This window comes from Odocoileus virginianus, chromosome 4 (assembly GCF_023699985.2).
Source record: "Odocoileus virginianus isolate 20LAN1187 ecotype Illinois chromosome 4, Ovbor_1.2, whole genome shotgun sequence".
NCBI classification, from domain to species: Eukaryota; Metazoa; Chordata; class Mammalia; order Artiodactyla; family Cervidae; genus Odocoileus; species Odocoileus virginianus.
Genome location: NC_069677.1, coordinates 26,401,031 through 26,414,166, shown reverse-complemented (window position 1 = coordinate 26,414,166; position 13,136 = coordinate 26,401,031). Strand labels below are relative to the sequence as shown.

Below are 13,136 nucleotides of genomic sequence, written 5' to 3'. Positions count from 1 at the left end.
ATGGCCTGTGGAAAGACCCATTTCAATGCTCTGTGTCAGTACCCACTCACTGAAGATTCAGAGAAGGTAGGATCAGTCTTAACCTCAGACATGTGTCTAATTAGTGCACATGACTCTCTCACTAGACCAGCATCTCAGAGAATATTGATTCTGAAAAGAAGCAAGCCTTGGCTTATGAAATCCATTCATGCAATTCGACCCATATTGCCACTGCAGCAAAAGAATTTATATTATTAAAATATTTTCATTTAGAAAGAAATCCGATGTAAGAGCGCACACTTTTAAAAATGGTATTTCCCAGCCTTTCTATTAAAAGCCTTTCACCTGCTGAGGCAGCAGCACCTGTGTACACAGCTTGCCATCATAAATCCTCATAAGTTTCAAATCACACTCCAATGAACCAGGACTCCTTGGAAGATCCATGTTTTAGAACAGAAACAAATAGGATGGTGACGGAACGTCCTATGGTTATAGAAGAACAAGACTTTTCTAAGATGATAGCATGTGGTGAAATGACAACAGATCCAACTGAAAGAACTGCTACTCATAATACTGTGATGATTCAAACATCCAAGCCAAAATATAATAACAATTGTGGTTCATTAGAACAGTTGAGAGTATGGAGGGCAGAGTTCATTATGGCACGGAAACAGACATTTAGAAGGCGTCCGGGGAGACCGAGGGGCGCAGTGCGCAGGCTTGTCAAAGCTTGGCGGCACGCGCGCGCCCTCCGGGCTCATCAGGAGGGTGATCAGCTGAGCGCCTGCCCAGCTGTGCAGTCTGCTGGCACGGAGAGTCTTTTCAGCCCTTGGTTCTTTCTTCTGTCGTTTTGGGGAATAAATCTCTCTTGAAAGCAACTGGCCTGCTACCAGAAAGGAAACGGCTATCTAAAACCAGTGGACACGGAGCCCGGCATCGGTGGCATCCGCGAGTTGCGGTTTTGTCAGATGTTTGTCACCTTGAAAAGTGTCTGAGGGACAGGACCATTGCTCAGGTGGACGTGGACTCTTTTTTTTTTTTCTGTTCATGTGGCTCAATGACAAAATCCTGTTTTGAGGACTAACCCGCGTGCGGTTGTACAGTATAAATCATGCAAGTCTGGATGGAGCAATTGTAGGACATTATAAAGCTCGTGCGCTTGGGGTCACTAGAGATATGTGGGCAGATGATGCTAAGAAGTTTTACGTCCAGATAGTCTACTGGCACGAATTCGTGAGCCCCGTGGGAATGCTGGCCTCGCCAATTACCGGGAAACCAGTGTAGAAGTGAGGTCTCCTTTTGCTATCATTGAACGTGCCAACCTTGTGGAGGCTTACGGAGACCTGACCAGTGCCATAGGGGAGAGACTGCAAAAGCTCCGGGGTCAGCCTGTCTTAGCCGACTTGTTGGAGAGCACCTACTTTGAAGGGCTGCCCCAGGACCCTCCAGCGACAGCAGGGACCGCGCAGAAAGGAACTTCCCGAGCATCGCGTTTCCGCTTCCTGCCGTTAGAACTTGCTTTGTTTGGTCACTCTGATCCTCCTTGGGTTGATTAAAAGAAAGCTTACCCTACAGCCTGAACAAATCACAAGGGCTCACATGGAAGGATATACAGATTCTCTCATCTTTCCAGGTAAGTAGCTGTTGATAAACTGTGAAAGAAGTCATCCAGTTAACTTTGTTTATGCTGTGTTTTGTTGAACAAATTCTCTTAGTCCACAGTTTTTCATCTTGTGGTTTGTGCACTTTGAATCATTTTTCTTCAGTTTGCCTTATAGCTTCTTTTTTAGGTATTTCAGTTTAGGTATTTCAACTGTATGGTATTTACCTTTTAATTTGATTTAAGGTAGGGAGCCACCTTCATTATTAGTCTTATTAGAAAAGGTTCAGTCTTCCCAACAATTATTTATTAAACAACCCGTTCTTCCTTAACTTCTTATATATGTGGGTCTGCTTCTGTAGTATCCCATTAGTCTGCTTCTGTCACAGAAACACATTTTGTAGTATTTCATTATATTTGATAAGGACTCTTCTCTGCTTTTGTTTTTCAAAATTGTCTTGGCTGTTTATTCACCTTTATTATTCAGTATATGTTTTAGAATATTAGTTGAATTCCTCAAAAGTCATTATGAAATTATATTGAATTTACATATTTAGAGAGTCCACTTATCTTAATCTTAAATTATCCCAACCATAAACATTTTTTCACCAATTTTTTAGATTTTCATTTATGTCCCTTTTAGTGATTTTTAAGTTAAAAATTTTCATTTATAGTTCTGCTTCTTTTGAGATCTAGAATCCAGAATGTTTTCCTTTTTCTCTCTCATCTAAACTTTTAATAGATATAATAAAGTGTACAGATTGTAAGTATACACCTTGACTAATTTTAACAAAGTAAACCCACTTATGTAAGCGGTGTATGTGTGCGCTCAGTTGCTCAGTCATGTCCAACTCTTTGCGATCCTGGGACCGTAACCTGCCAGGCCCCTCCATCCATGGAATTTCCCAGGCAGGAATACTGGAGTGGGTTGCCAGGGATCTTCATGGCCCAGAGATGGAACCCACATCTCCTGCATCAGCAGGTAGATTCTTTACCACTGAGCCACCTGGAAAGCCCTATGTAAGCAGCACCCAAATAAGAAAACATGAGAACTCTAGCAGCCACCCTTACCTACCCTCCTAGTGTTTATCTAAGCCTACATTATCCCCTCTGTCCTCCATTACCACTGTCCTGATTTCTGTTTAGCTTATTTTTGAGCTTTATAAAATTGAAATCATGCAGTATATACTTGAGTCTGGCATCATTCACTCAACATTGTCTTTGTGAGATTCACCTATTCTGTTGTATGTAGTTGAGTTTGTTTACTCCCATTGCTCTGTAGTATTCCATTGTATGAATATACCACAATTTACCCACTGTGATATATATTTGGGTTGTTTCCAGTTTGGGACTACTAAAAATAGTGCTGCTATGAACATTCTTGTAAATATCTTTTGGTGAACAAGTGTATGTACTTCTGTTGGGTCTATGACTAAAAGTGCTAGGTTGTGGAGTTTGCCTTTGCTTTAGTTTGCCTGTAGTCAGCTTTACTAGATACGGCCAGAAGTTTTCCAAAATAGTTGTTTGTTGTTGTAGTTTCATCCCTAAGTTGTATCATAGTTGTTCCCATTTACAATTCCAGCATGAGGGTTCTAGTTGTTCCACATCTTCATCAACACTTACTTTTGCATTTTATCCATTTTAATAAGTGTATAGTGATATCATATAATGGTTTTATTTTGCATGTTCCTGGTATTAATGAAACTGAGTACTTTCTTGTCAGTTTGATGACCATTCTTCTTTCATAAACTGCCTATTTAAGTATTTAACCCTTTTTAGAGTTGAATTGTCTTGCCTCATTAAACTGTGGGACTATGTATATTCTGGGTATGCATTATTATCAAATATATGTATTACAATCTTTCGATTTGTGGCTTTTCACTCTTTTAATGGTGGCCTTTGATGTAGAGAAGGTTGTTAATTTTAATTTGGTCCAATTTATCTTTTTTTCTTTATAGATAGCATTTTTCAAGCTCATGAAGAAACCCTCCTATATTATTTTAGAAGCTTCATTGTATTGCCTTTTACACTTAGATTTATAAATCATCATGTGTGTGTGTGTAGGGTGTGAGGTGGGGTCAAGATTCCTTTTTTTTTATTAAGAATATCCAATTATAATATCTTTATTATTAAAAGCTTTACTTTTATCTTTAAGGGTCTTGTGCATTCAATATGTTAGTTCCTAGATGGTTTATATTTTATTGCTATTGTGATTTTGCATTTATTCTATTGTATTTTTTTGGTTAGTGATATGAAGGGAAATGATAAGTGATTTAATTGTAAGTTCATATTTACTTACTTTATCTCCCTGACAAAAACTTGAAATATAGTCTGCATGAAAGTGCTTTAACAAATAAAATGTACTAGATGTTTAAAAAAATTTTTTCTTAGAAGAGAATAAGTTAGAACAATAAAAACTTACTTTTGTGGTAATATTAGATTATGATAGTTCTAGGTATCAGCTATAAGAGAATCTGGGTCTTGTTTTTAATCAAATAATCAGTTCAGTTCAGTCGCTCAGTTGTGTCCGACTCTTTGCAACCCCATGGACTGCAACATGCCAGGCTTCCCTGTCCTTCATTATCTCCTGGAGCTTGTTCAAACTCATGTCCATGGAGTCAGTGATGCCATCCAACCATCTCATCCTCTGTTGTCTTCTTCTCCTCCCACCTTCAATCTTTCTAAGCAGTCAGTTCTTCGCATCAGGTGGCCAAAGTATTGGAGCAACAACTTCAGCATCAGTCTTTCCAATGAACATTCAGGACTGATTTTCTCTAGGATTGACTGGTTTGATATGGCCGTCCAAGGGACTCTCAAGAGTCTTCACTGTTACCACAGTTCAAAAGCATCAATTTTTTGGCACTCAGCTTTCATTATAGTCCAACTCTCACATCTATGCATGACTACTGGAAAAACTATAGCATTGACTAGAAGGACCTTTGTCAGCAAGGTAATATGATGTCTAGGTTGATCATAGCTTTTCTTCCAAGGATCAAGCATCTTTTAATTTCATGGCTGCAGTCACCATCGGAAGTGATTATAGAGTCCAAGAAAATAAAGTCTGTCACTGTTTCCATTGTTTCCTCATCTATTTGCCATTAAGTGATGGGACCAGATGATCTTAGGTTTCTGAATGTTGAGTTTAAGCCAAATTTTTCATTCTCCTCTTTCAATTTGATCAAGAGGCTCTTTAGTTCTTCTTCAATTTTTGCCATAAGGGTGGTGTCATCTGCATATCTGAAGTTATTGATATTTCTCCTGGAAATCTTGATTCCAGCCTGTACTTCATCCAGTCCAGCATTTCTCATGATGTACTCTGCATATAAGTTAAATAAGCAGGGTGACAATATACAGCCTTGATGTACTCCTTTCCCAACTTGGAACCAGTCTGTTTTTCCATGTCCAGTTCTAACTGTTGCTTCTTGACCTGCATACAGGTTTCTCAGGAGGCAGGTAAGGTGGTCTGGTATTCCCATCTCTTAAAGAATTTTCCACAGTTTGTTGTGATCTACACAGCCAAAGACTTCGGCATAGTCAATAAAGTAGAAGTAGATGTTTTCTGAAATTCTCTTGCTTTTTCTATGATCCAAAGGATGTTGGCAATTTGATCCCTGGTTCCTCTGCCTTTTCTAAATCCAGCTTGAACATCAGGAAGTTCACAGTTCACATACTGTTGAAGCCTGGCTTGGAAAATTTTGAGCATTACTTTGCTAGCATGTGAGATGAGTATAATTGTGTGGTAGTTTGAACATTCTTTGGTATTGCCCTTCTCTTGAATAGGAATGACAACTAATCTTTTCCAGTCCTGTGGCCATTCCTGAGTTTTCCAAGTTTGCTGGCTTATTGAATGTAGCCCTTTCACAGCATCATCTTTTAGGATTTGAAATAGCTCAACTGGAATTCCATCACCTTCACTAGCTGTGTTTGTAGTGATGCTTCCTAAGGCCCACTTGACTTTTCATTCCAGAATGTCTGGCTCTAGGTGAATGACCATACCATCATGGTTATCTGGGTCATGAAAATCTTTTTTGTATAGTTCTTCTGTGTATTCTTGCCACCTCTTCTTAATATCTTCTGCTTCTGTTAGGTCCATACCACTTCTGTCCTTTATTGTGCCCATCTTTGCATGAAACGTTCCCTTGGTATCTCTAATTTTCTTGAAGAGATCTCTAGTCTTTCCCATTCTCTTGTTTTCCTCTATTCCTTTGCACTGATCACTAAGGAAGGTTTTTTTACCTCTCCTTGCAATTCTTTGGATCTCTGCATTCAAATGGGTGTATCTTTTCTTTTCTCCTTTGCCTTTTGCTTTTCTTCTTTTCTCAGCTATTTGTAAGGCCTCCTCAGACAGCCATTTTGCCTTTTTGCATTTCTTTTTCTTGGGGTCTTGATCACTGCTTCCTGTACAATGTCATGAACCTCCGTCCATAGTTCTTCAGGCACTCTATCAGATCTAGTCCCTTGAATCTATTTGTCACCTCCACCACATAATCATAAGGGATTTGATTTAGTTCATAGCTGAATGGTCTAGTGGTTTTCCCCTACTTTCTTCAATTTAAGTCTGAATTTGGCAATAAGGAGTTCATGATCTGAGCCACAGTCAGCTCCTGGTCTTGTTTCTGCTGACTGTATAGAGCTTCTCCATCTTTGGCTGCAAAGAATATAATCAATCTGATTTCGGTATTGAATATCTGGTGATGTCCATGTGTAGAGTCTTCTCTTGTGTTGTTGGAAGAGGGTATTTGTTATGACCAGTATGTTCTCTTGGCAAAACTCTGTTAGCCTTTGCCCTGCTTCATTCTGTACTCCGAGGCCAAATTTGCCTGTTACTCCAGGTGTTTCCTGACTTCCTACTTTGCATTCCAGTCCCCTATGATGAAAAGGACATCTTTTTTGGGTGTTAGTTCTAGAAGGTCTTGTAGGTCTTCATAGAACTGTTTAATTTCAGCTTCTTTAACATTACTGGTTGGGGCATAGACGTAGATTACTGTGATATTGAATGGTTTGCCTTGGAAATGAACAGAAATCATTCTGTTAGGAGAAGCACACTGACTGATACCACCTACCCTGGCCAGGCACCACAGTAACCATTTGCATGAATTGTTTTATGACAGGAGGTCCTGGTAAGGAACACAGAACTAATAAGCCATCACCAACCAGAATAGTTCAGGACAGGTCAAAAGGAGACACCACATGTCCGACCACTTCCCAGAATCCTTCTCTCCGGCATCCATCTCGGCTGAACAAGGCATACACCGCCAGGAAGGACTCTGAGTCAGAATGATTGGCTAAAGACAACCCAGAAACAAACCCCATCACCATAAAACCCGAGACTGCAAGCCCGTGGCAGAGCTGTTCTCCTGGGTTCTCTTACCCTACTGCTCTCTACCCAGGTGCCCTTTCCCATTAAAGTCTCTTGCTTTGTCAGCATATGTGTCTCCTTGGACAATTCACTTCTGAGTGTTAGACAAGAGCCCAGTTTCGGGCCCTGGAATCGGTCCCCCTTCTTGCAACAATTCTGTCATTTTTGAGATTGCACCCAAGTACTGTATATTGGACTCTTTTGTTGACTATGAGGTCTACTTCATTTCTTCTAAGGGATTCTTGCCCACAGTAGTAGGTAGTAGTCAGCTGAATTAAATCAGATTTCATAATCAAATATTATGAACATAGAATTCAGCTGGATATCCCAGAGCAAAGATTTCTACAGGCTCTCAAAGAATTCTAGAGGCTCTTCAACAGAGTGTCTACACCTTTTTGTAGACATTTTCTAGTACTTTTGATAATGGTGATATTCAAAGCAATGTATCTATTTGCCCCTTCATTTGTAATGAGTACTTTTAGAACTATTATTTTGTAACATCATTCTTATTTAAAAGAACTCTTTCAGTTAAAGAAAAAAAAACTTTGAATGTTGGACATTAACCAAAAGGATACAAATGTAGAGTAAGTTAACTGCATGGGGGAACTTGTAAGGGCAATCTGTTATTATTTTTAGAAGCAATATAGATTCATACAGAAAATATTCCAAGAGAGTTTAGCTTATTTCTAATTATAGTGGTGAATTTTCCAATGGGTTTCATGTTTTAAAGTAAGAACAGATAAATAAATGGTGTACAAAAGTAGTTGTAAAGATGGTATTTTATTTATGTTAATAAGTAGTGAAATATAGGTGCAAATGAATATTTCTTCTTCTGTAAGTTTATGTGTATTTTTAACATACAGCTATGTACTTGTTTCTGTGTGTACAAAAAAGAGAGAGCACAGGAAACTTAAGTCAAATAGATCCAGAAAAGGTAATTACAGTACCAAGAACAAGGACTGAAAAACCCCAGTGGCCACAGATAATAACCAACTAGAAAAAGAGTCTATCAGTTGATCAATCCTCATGACAATACAAATTTGGCAATAAAAAAATGATACAAATGGTGTTGAGTATATTTTTACATGCAAAATTCCCTGATGAAAGAAACCAAACCCTCCAATATCAACTCAAACCTGCAGCCAACCAATATTTCGACAGCCCAGACTTTTCCCTTCTTTTCCTCAGTGCTGTGTTGATAATGTATCCTTAATCCTGTCCAAGTTGAAATATGGTTTCCCTGCATCGAGATTAAGGTGTGGCCTCCAAATCTACTACAATCTATAGGTTTTCTTTATTAGCAACATATATTAGTAATTATTCTGATGGAAGGAAGGAGGGAAGAAAAAAATTTAAAGGAAGGAGACAAGGGGAATAAAGAAAAGGAAGAGAGAGACGGGGAGGAAGGGAGAGAGGAAGGAAAGGAAGGAGGGAGAGGGTACAGGAGGGGCAGAAAGAGAGGAAGGACATAAAGAAAACTTCTGAGACACCAAGTTGCTAAGAATTGGGAAATACTCATGAGCTACATAACCTTATGAAATAACAGATAAGTGAGAAACGATAATCATTTAATTGCTTTCCTTAAAGATGTAGATTCTATTCAAAGCATAAGTCTTGTCCGCCTTGTTCATTCCTATATGGCTAGTATCTAGAACAAAAGTGCTTGGCACACGGTAAATGCTTAAAAATGTTTTTAAAATAAGTTGAATAGATGAATGAATTCAAGTCTGGTGGGTACTCAAGTCCAATTTTGCCGTGATGGTTGCTCAACATGGTAGTGTGAAGCTGTGTAGGTTCAGGTACTCCTAGAAGCAGATACAGGGATGGACTTAGAAATGCAAGGAATGTATTGGGGGAAATAAATTGCTGTGAAGAATAGGAAGGAAAAACCTTTGTATCACAATGCTGTTTTGTCACTTGTGAATGGAAAGAAGAAAGGAAGGAGGACTGGGTAGGAAAAGCCTCAAATTGCAATAGCTCAAGAAAGTCCCAGCCAAGGCAATGGGGAAGCCCAGAGCAAAGATTAGAAGAGGTCCATATGGGGCAAAATGACCTGGCTCTGCAGTACTTGGTGAACCCTTCCTGGGCTGCTACTGGCTGTGAGCATGAACTTGAGCATGAACTTGAAGCTGAAGACTGTAGAGGATCCCAAAGGTGCAATATCTGGAGGCTGTCTGCTCATTACTCTCTCAAGCAGATGCTTTCTCGATGGGGGAGTGAGTGGCATGACTCCATAGCCATAGAACCAGAAGTCTCCCTGTTTCTAATGATAAGTAGATCAGATCTGATATCAACACTAAATTTTCTCTCCTTATTTCTACCATGAACTCTGAACTTTTTCTCCTTGAATACAGGAGACTATTCCTTTCTTCCCATTCAAATGTATTCATGGATTTGAAACCTTTCACTTATGTAAATATTTCTTTCACCGAGAGAGTTAACATATTTCAACTTATAAACTTACATATAGAAAGGGCAATTCTATTATCAGCCATCAAAGACCACAAAATCTTCCCATTATTTTACAAATAACCCCCACTTAAGTAATAAACTTTCAGCAAATGTCTGTATATAGCTAGCTTGTAAACCAAAGCTGGCATCCCTTTGCTTCCATACCTAATTCTGGGACACTCCTTCCCTCTATTAGTGCAAAATAAGGGACAAATAAGTATGATATATATTCTATAGACATTAATTTTAAAGTATGTAAAATATGTAACAGTTGCATAACACTATGTTGTAGATAGTGAAAAGTGCTAATGAAGTACAAACATATACAGTGGAAGTTCAGAGAAAGAAAGGGTACTTCAAACTAGGAAGACTGGAGGAGATTTCAGGGAGAAGCTATCATTTATCTTGGCCTTTAAAGAAGAGTAAAATTTGTACATGTGTAGATGAGGTAAATGACATTGATAGAGGGAGTCACATGCACAACCTTGTGAAAAATAAAACATTGTAAAAGACAAAGACTCATCAGTGATATTGGCTTGTAATTTCCTTTTTTGTGGTATCTTTGTCTGGCTTTGGTATCAGGGTGATGTGGCATCACTGTCACTGATGAACATAGATGCAAAAATCCTAAACAAAATACTAGCAAACTAAATCCAACAGCACATTAAAAGGGTCATACACTATGATCATTGGGATTTATCCCAGGGATGCAAGGATTTTTCAACATCCACAAATCAATCAATGTGATATACCATATAATGAAAACTATATGATCATCTCAATAGATGAAGGAAAAGCTTTTGACAATATTCAAAACACACTTATGATAAAAACTCTCCAGAAAGTGGGAATAGAGGGAACATACCTCAACATAATAAAGGCCATTTATGACAAATCACAGCAAACATCATTCTCAGTGGTGAAAACCTGAAAGCATTTCCCCTAAGATCAGGAACAAGACAAGGGTGTCTACCGTTGTCACTATTATTCAACATAGTTTTGGAAGTTCTGGACATGGCAATCAGAGAATAAAAAGAAATAAATGGAATCACAATTGGAAAAGAAATAAAATTGTCACTGTTTGAAGATGACATGATACTATACATAGAAAATCCTAAACATGCCACCAGAAAAATTCTAGAGCTCATCAGTGAATTTAAATAAAGTTGCAAGATACAAAATTAATACACAGAAATCTCTTGCATTTCTATACATTAACAATGAAAGATCAGAAAAGAGAAACTAAGGAAACAATCTCATCTACCATGGCAACAAAAAGGATAAATACCTAGTAATGAGCAAAAGACCTGTGTGCAGAAAACTATAAGATAACAATGAAAGACATCAAAGACAACACAGATAGAGAGATATACCATGTGCTTGGATTGAAAGAATCAATATTGTGAAAGTGACTATACTACCCAAAGCAATCTAGATTCAAGGAAATTGCTATCAAATTACCAATGGTGTTTTCCATATAATTAGAACAAAAAATATATATAATTTGTATGGAAACAGAAAAGACTTCAAATAGCCAAAGCAATCTTGAGAAAGAAAAATGGAGCTGGAGGAATCAGGGTCCCTGACTTCAAACTATATTACAAAGCTATAGTAATCAAGATAGCATGGTACTGGCACAAAAAACAGATACATAGATCATTGGAACAGGATAGAAAGTTCAGAGATAAACCAACGCACCTGTGGTCACCTAATCTATGACAAAGGAGGCAAGAATATACTATGAAGAAAAGACAGTCTCTTCAATAAGTGATGCTGGGAAACTGGATGTTGTTGTTGTTCAGTCACTAAGTTGTGTTTTGTGTCTGACTCTTTGCAAGCCCATGGACTATAGCCTGCCAGGCTCCTCTGTCCATGGAATTTTTCAGGTAATAATACCATTCCCTTGTCCGTTTCCTTGTCCAGGGAAACTGTATAGCTACATGTAAAAGCATGAAATTACAACACTCTCTAAAAAACAAAAATAAACTCAAAATGGACTAAAGACCTAAATGTAAGGCCAGACAATATAAAACTCTTAGAGGAAAAATATAAAACTCTTTGACATAAATTACAGCCAGATCTTTTTTGATCCACCTCCTAGAGTAATGAAAATAAAAACAAAAATTAACAAATGGGACTTTATTAAACTTAAAAGCTTTTGCACAGCAAAGGAAACCATAAATAAGACATAAAGACAATTCTCAGAATGGAAGAAGATATTTGCAAACAAGGAACTGACAAAGGATTAATCTCCAAAATATACAAACAGCTCATGCAGTTCAAAGTAAAAAAAAAAAAATTAAAAAAAAAATCAAAAATTAGGTAGAAGACCTAAATAGACATTTTTCCAAAGAAGATATGCAGATGGCTAATAAACACATGAAACGATGCTCCACATCACTAATTATTAGAGAAAAGCAACTCAAAACCACAGTGAGATATCACCTCACAATAGTCAAAATGGCCATCATCAAAAAATCTAAAAACAATAAATCCTGAAAACGGTGTGGAGAAAAAAGGGAACCCTCTTGCACTGTTTGGTGGGAATGTAAATTGACACAACCAACCACTATGGCAAAGTGGTATGAAGTTTGAAGTTTCCTTTAAAAACTAAAAATAAAACTACTGTATGACCCAGCAATCCCACTCCAGAGTGTATACTCAGAGAAATCCATAATTCAGAAAGATACATGCAGCCTATTGTTCATTGCAGCACTATTTATAATAGGTAGCACATGGAAGCAACCTAAATGTCCATCAGCAGAAGAATGGATAAAGAAGATGTGATATATACAATGGAATATTACTCTGCCATAGAAAAGGGTGAAATAATACCATTTGCAACAACATGGATGGACCTAGAGATTTTCATACTGGGTGAAATAAGTCAGAGAAAGGCAAATATTGTGTATTAATGCATGTATGTGGAATCTAGAGGAATGGTATAGATGATCTTATCTGCAAAGCAGAAGAGAGACACAGATGTAGAGAGCAAACATGGATACCAAGTGGAGAAGGGTGAGGTGGGATGAACTGGGAGATTGGGATTGACATATATACACTGCTATGTATTAAATAGATAACTAATGAGAACCTACAGTATAGTACAAGGAACTCTGCTCTGTGCTCTGTGATGACCTAAATGGGAAGCAAATCCAGAAAAGAGGAGATACGTGTTTATATATGACTGATTTACTTAGCTGTACGACAGAAACTGACATAGCAGTGTAAAGCAACTGTACTCCAATTTTTAAAAAGTCCAAAAACTTGTATTCAAATTCAAGCTCTACTGTATCGTACAGCTTTGTACTAGTTATTTAACCCCCTACATCAATCCCCTCGTATGTAATATGTGAACTAATAATTGTCTTCCAGTGTGCTGTTAGGCCTGGATAGTGCTGAAATAGTAGTAAGATGCAGTGAACTGATTCCTTTGGTTGTTTTAGTGTTATCTTTTTAGATAGGCAATGCTTTTTCTGGAATGAATACTTAACATCACTAGGAAAAAATATAAATCCCACTGCTATTTCCTTGCTATGGATATCAATCAAGTTACTTAATCTTTCTGAGACTCAGTTTCTTTGTCTGTAAAGTAGAGAGAGTCCCTATTTCATTTGGCTATGGTGATGATTAAATAAAATCAAATATGCAAGGCATCTCAGCATAGATGCCTAGTAAAGGCCAGTTTTTTCCCTCTTTCTTACTAGTTGATTTTAATAGTTCAACTGTTTTTTTTTAAGTTTATTC

General features: G+C 37.8%; 1 pseudogene; it reads left to right on the top strand.

Moving 5' to 3' along the window:
* The first annotated feature begins 446 nt into the window (after window positions 1-446).
* On the top strand, window positions 447-3,621 carry LOC110128892 (uncharacterized; annotated as a pseudogene).
* The last annotated feature ends 9,515 nt before the right edge of the window (window positions 3,622-13,136 follow it).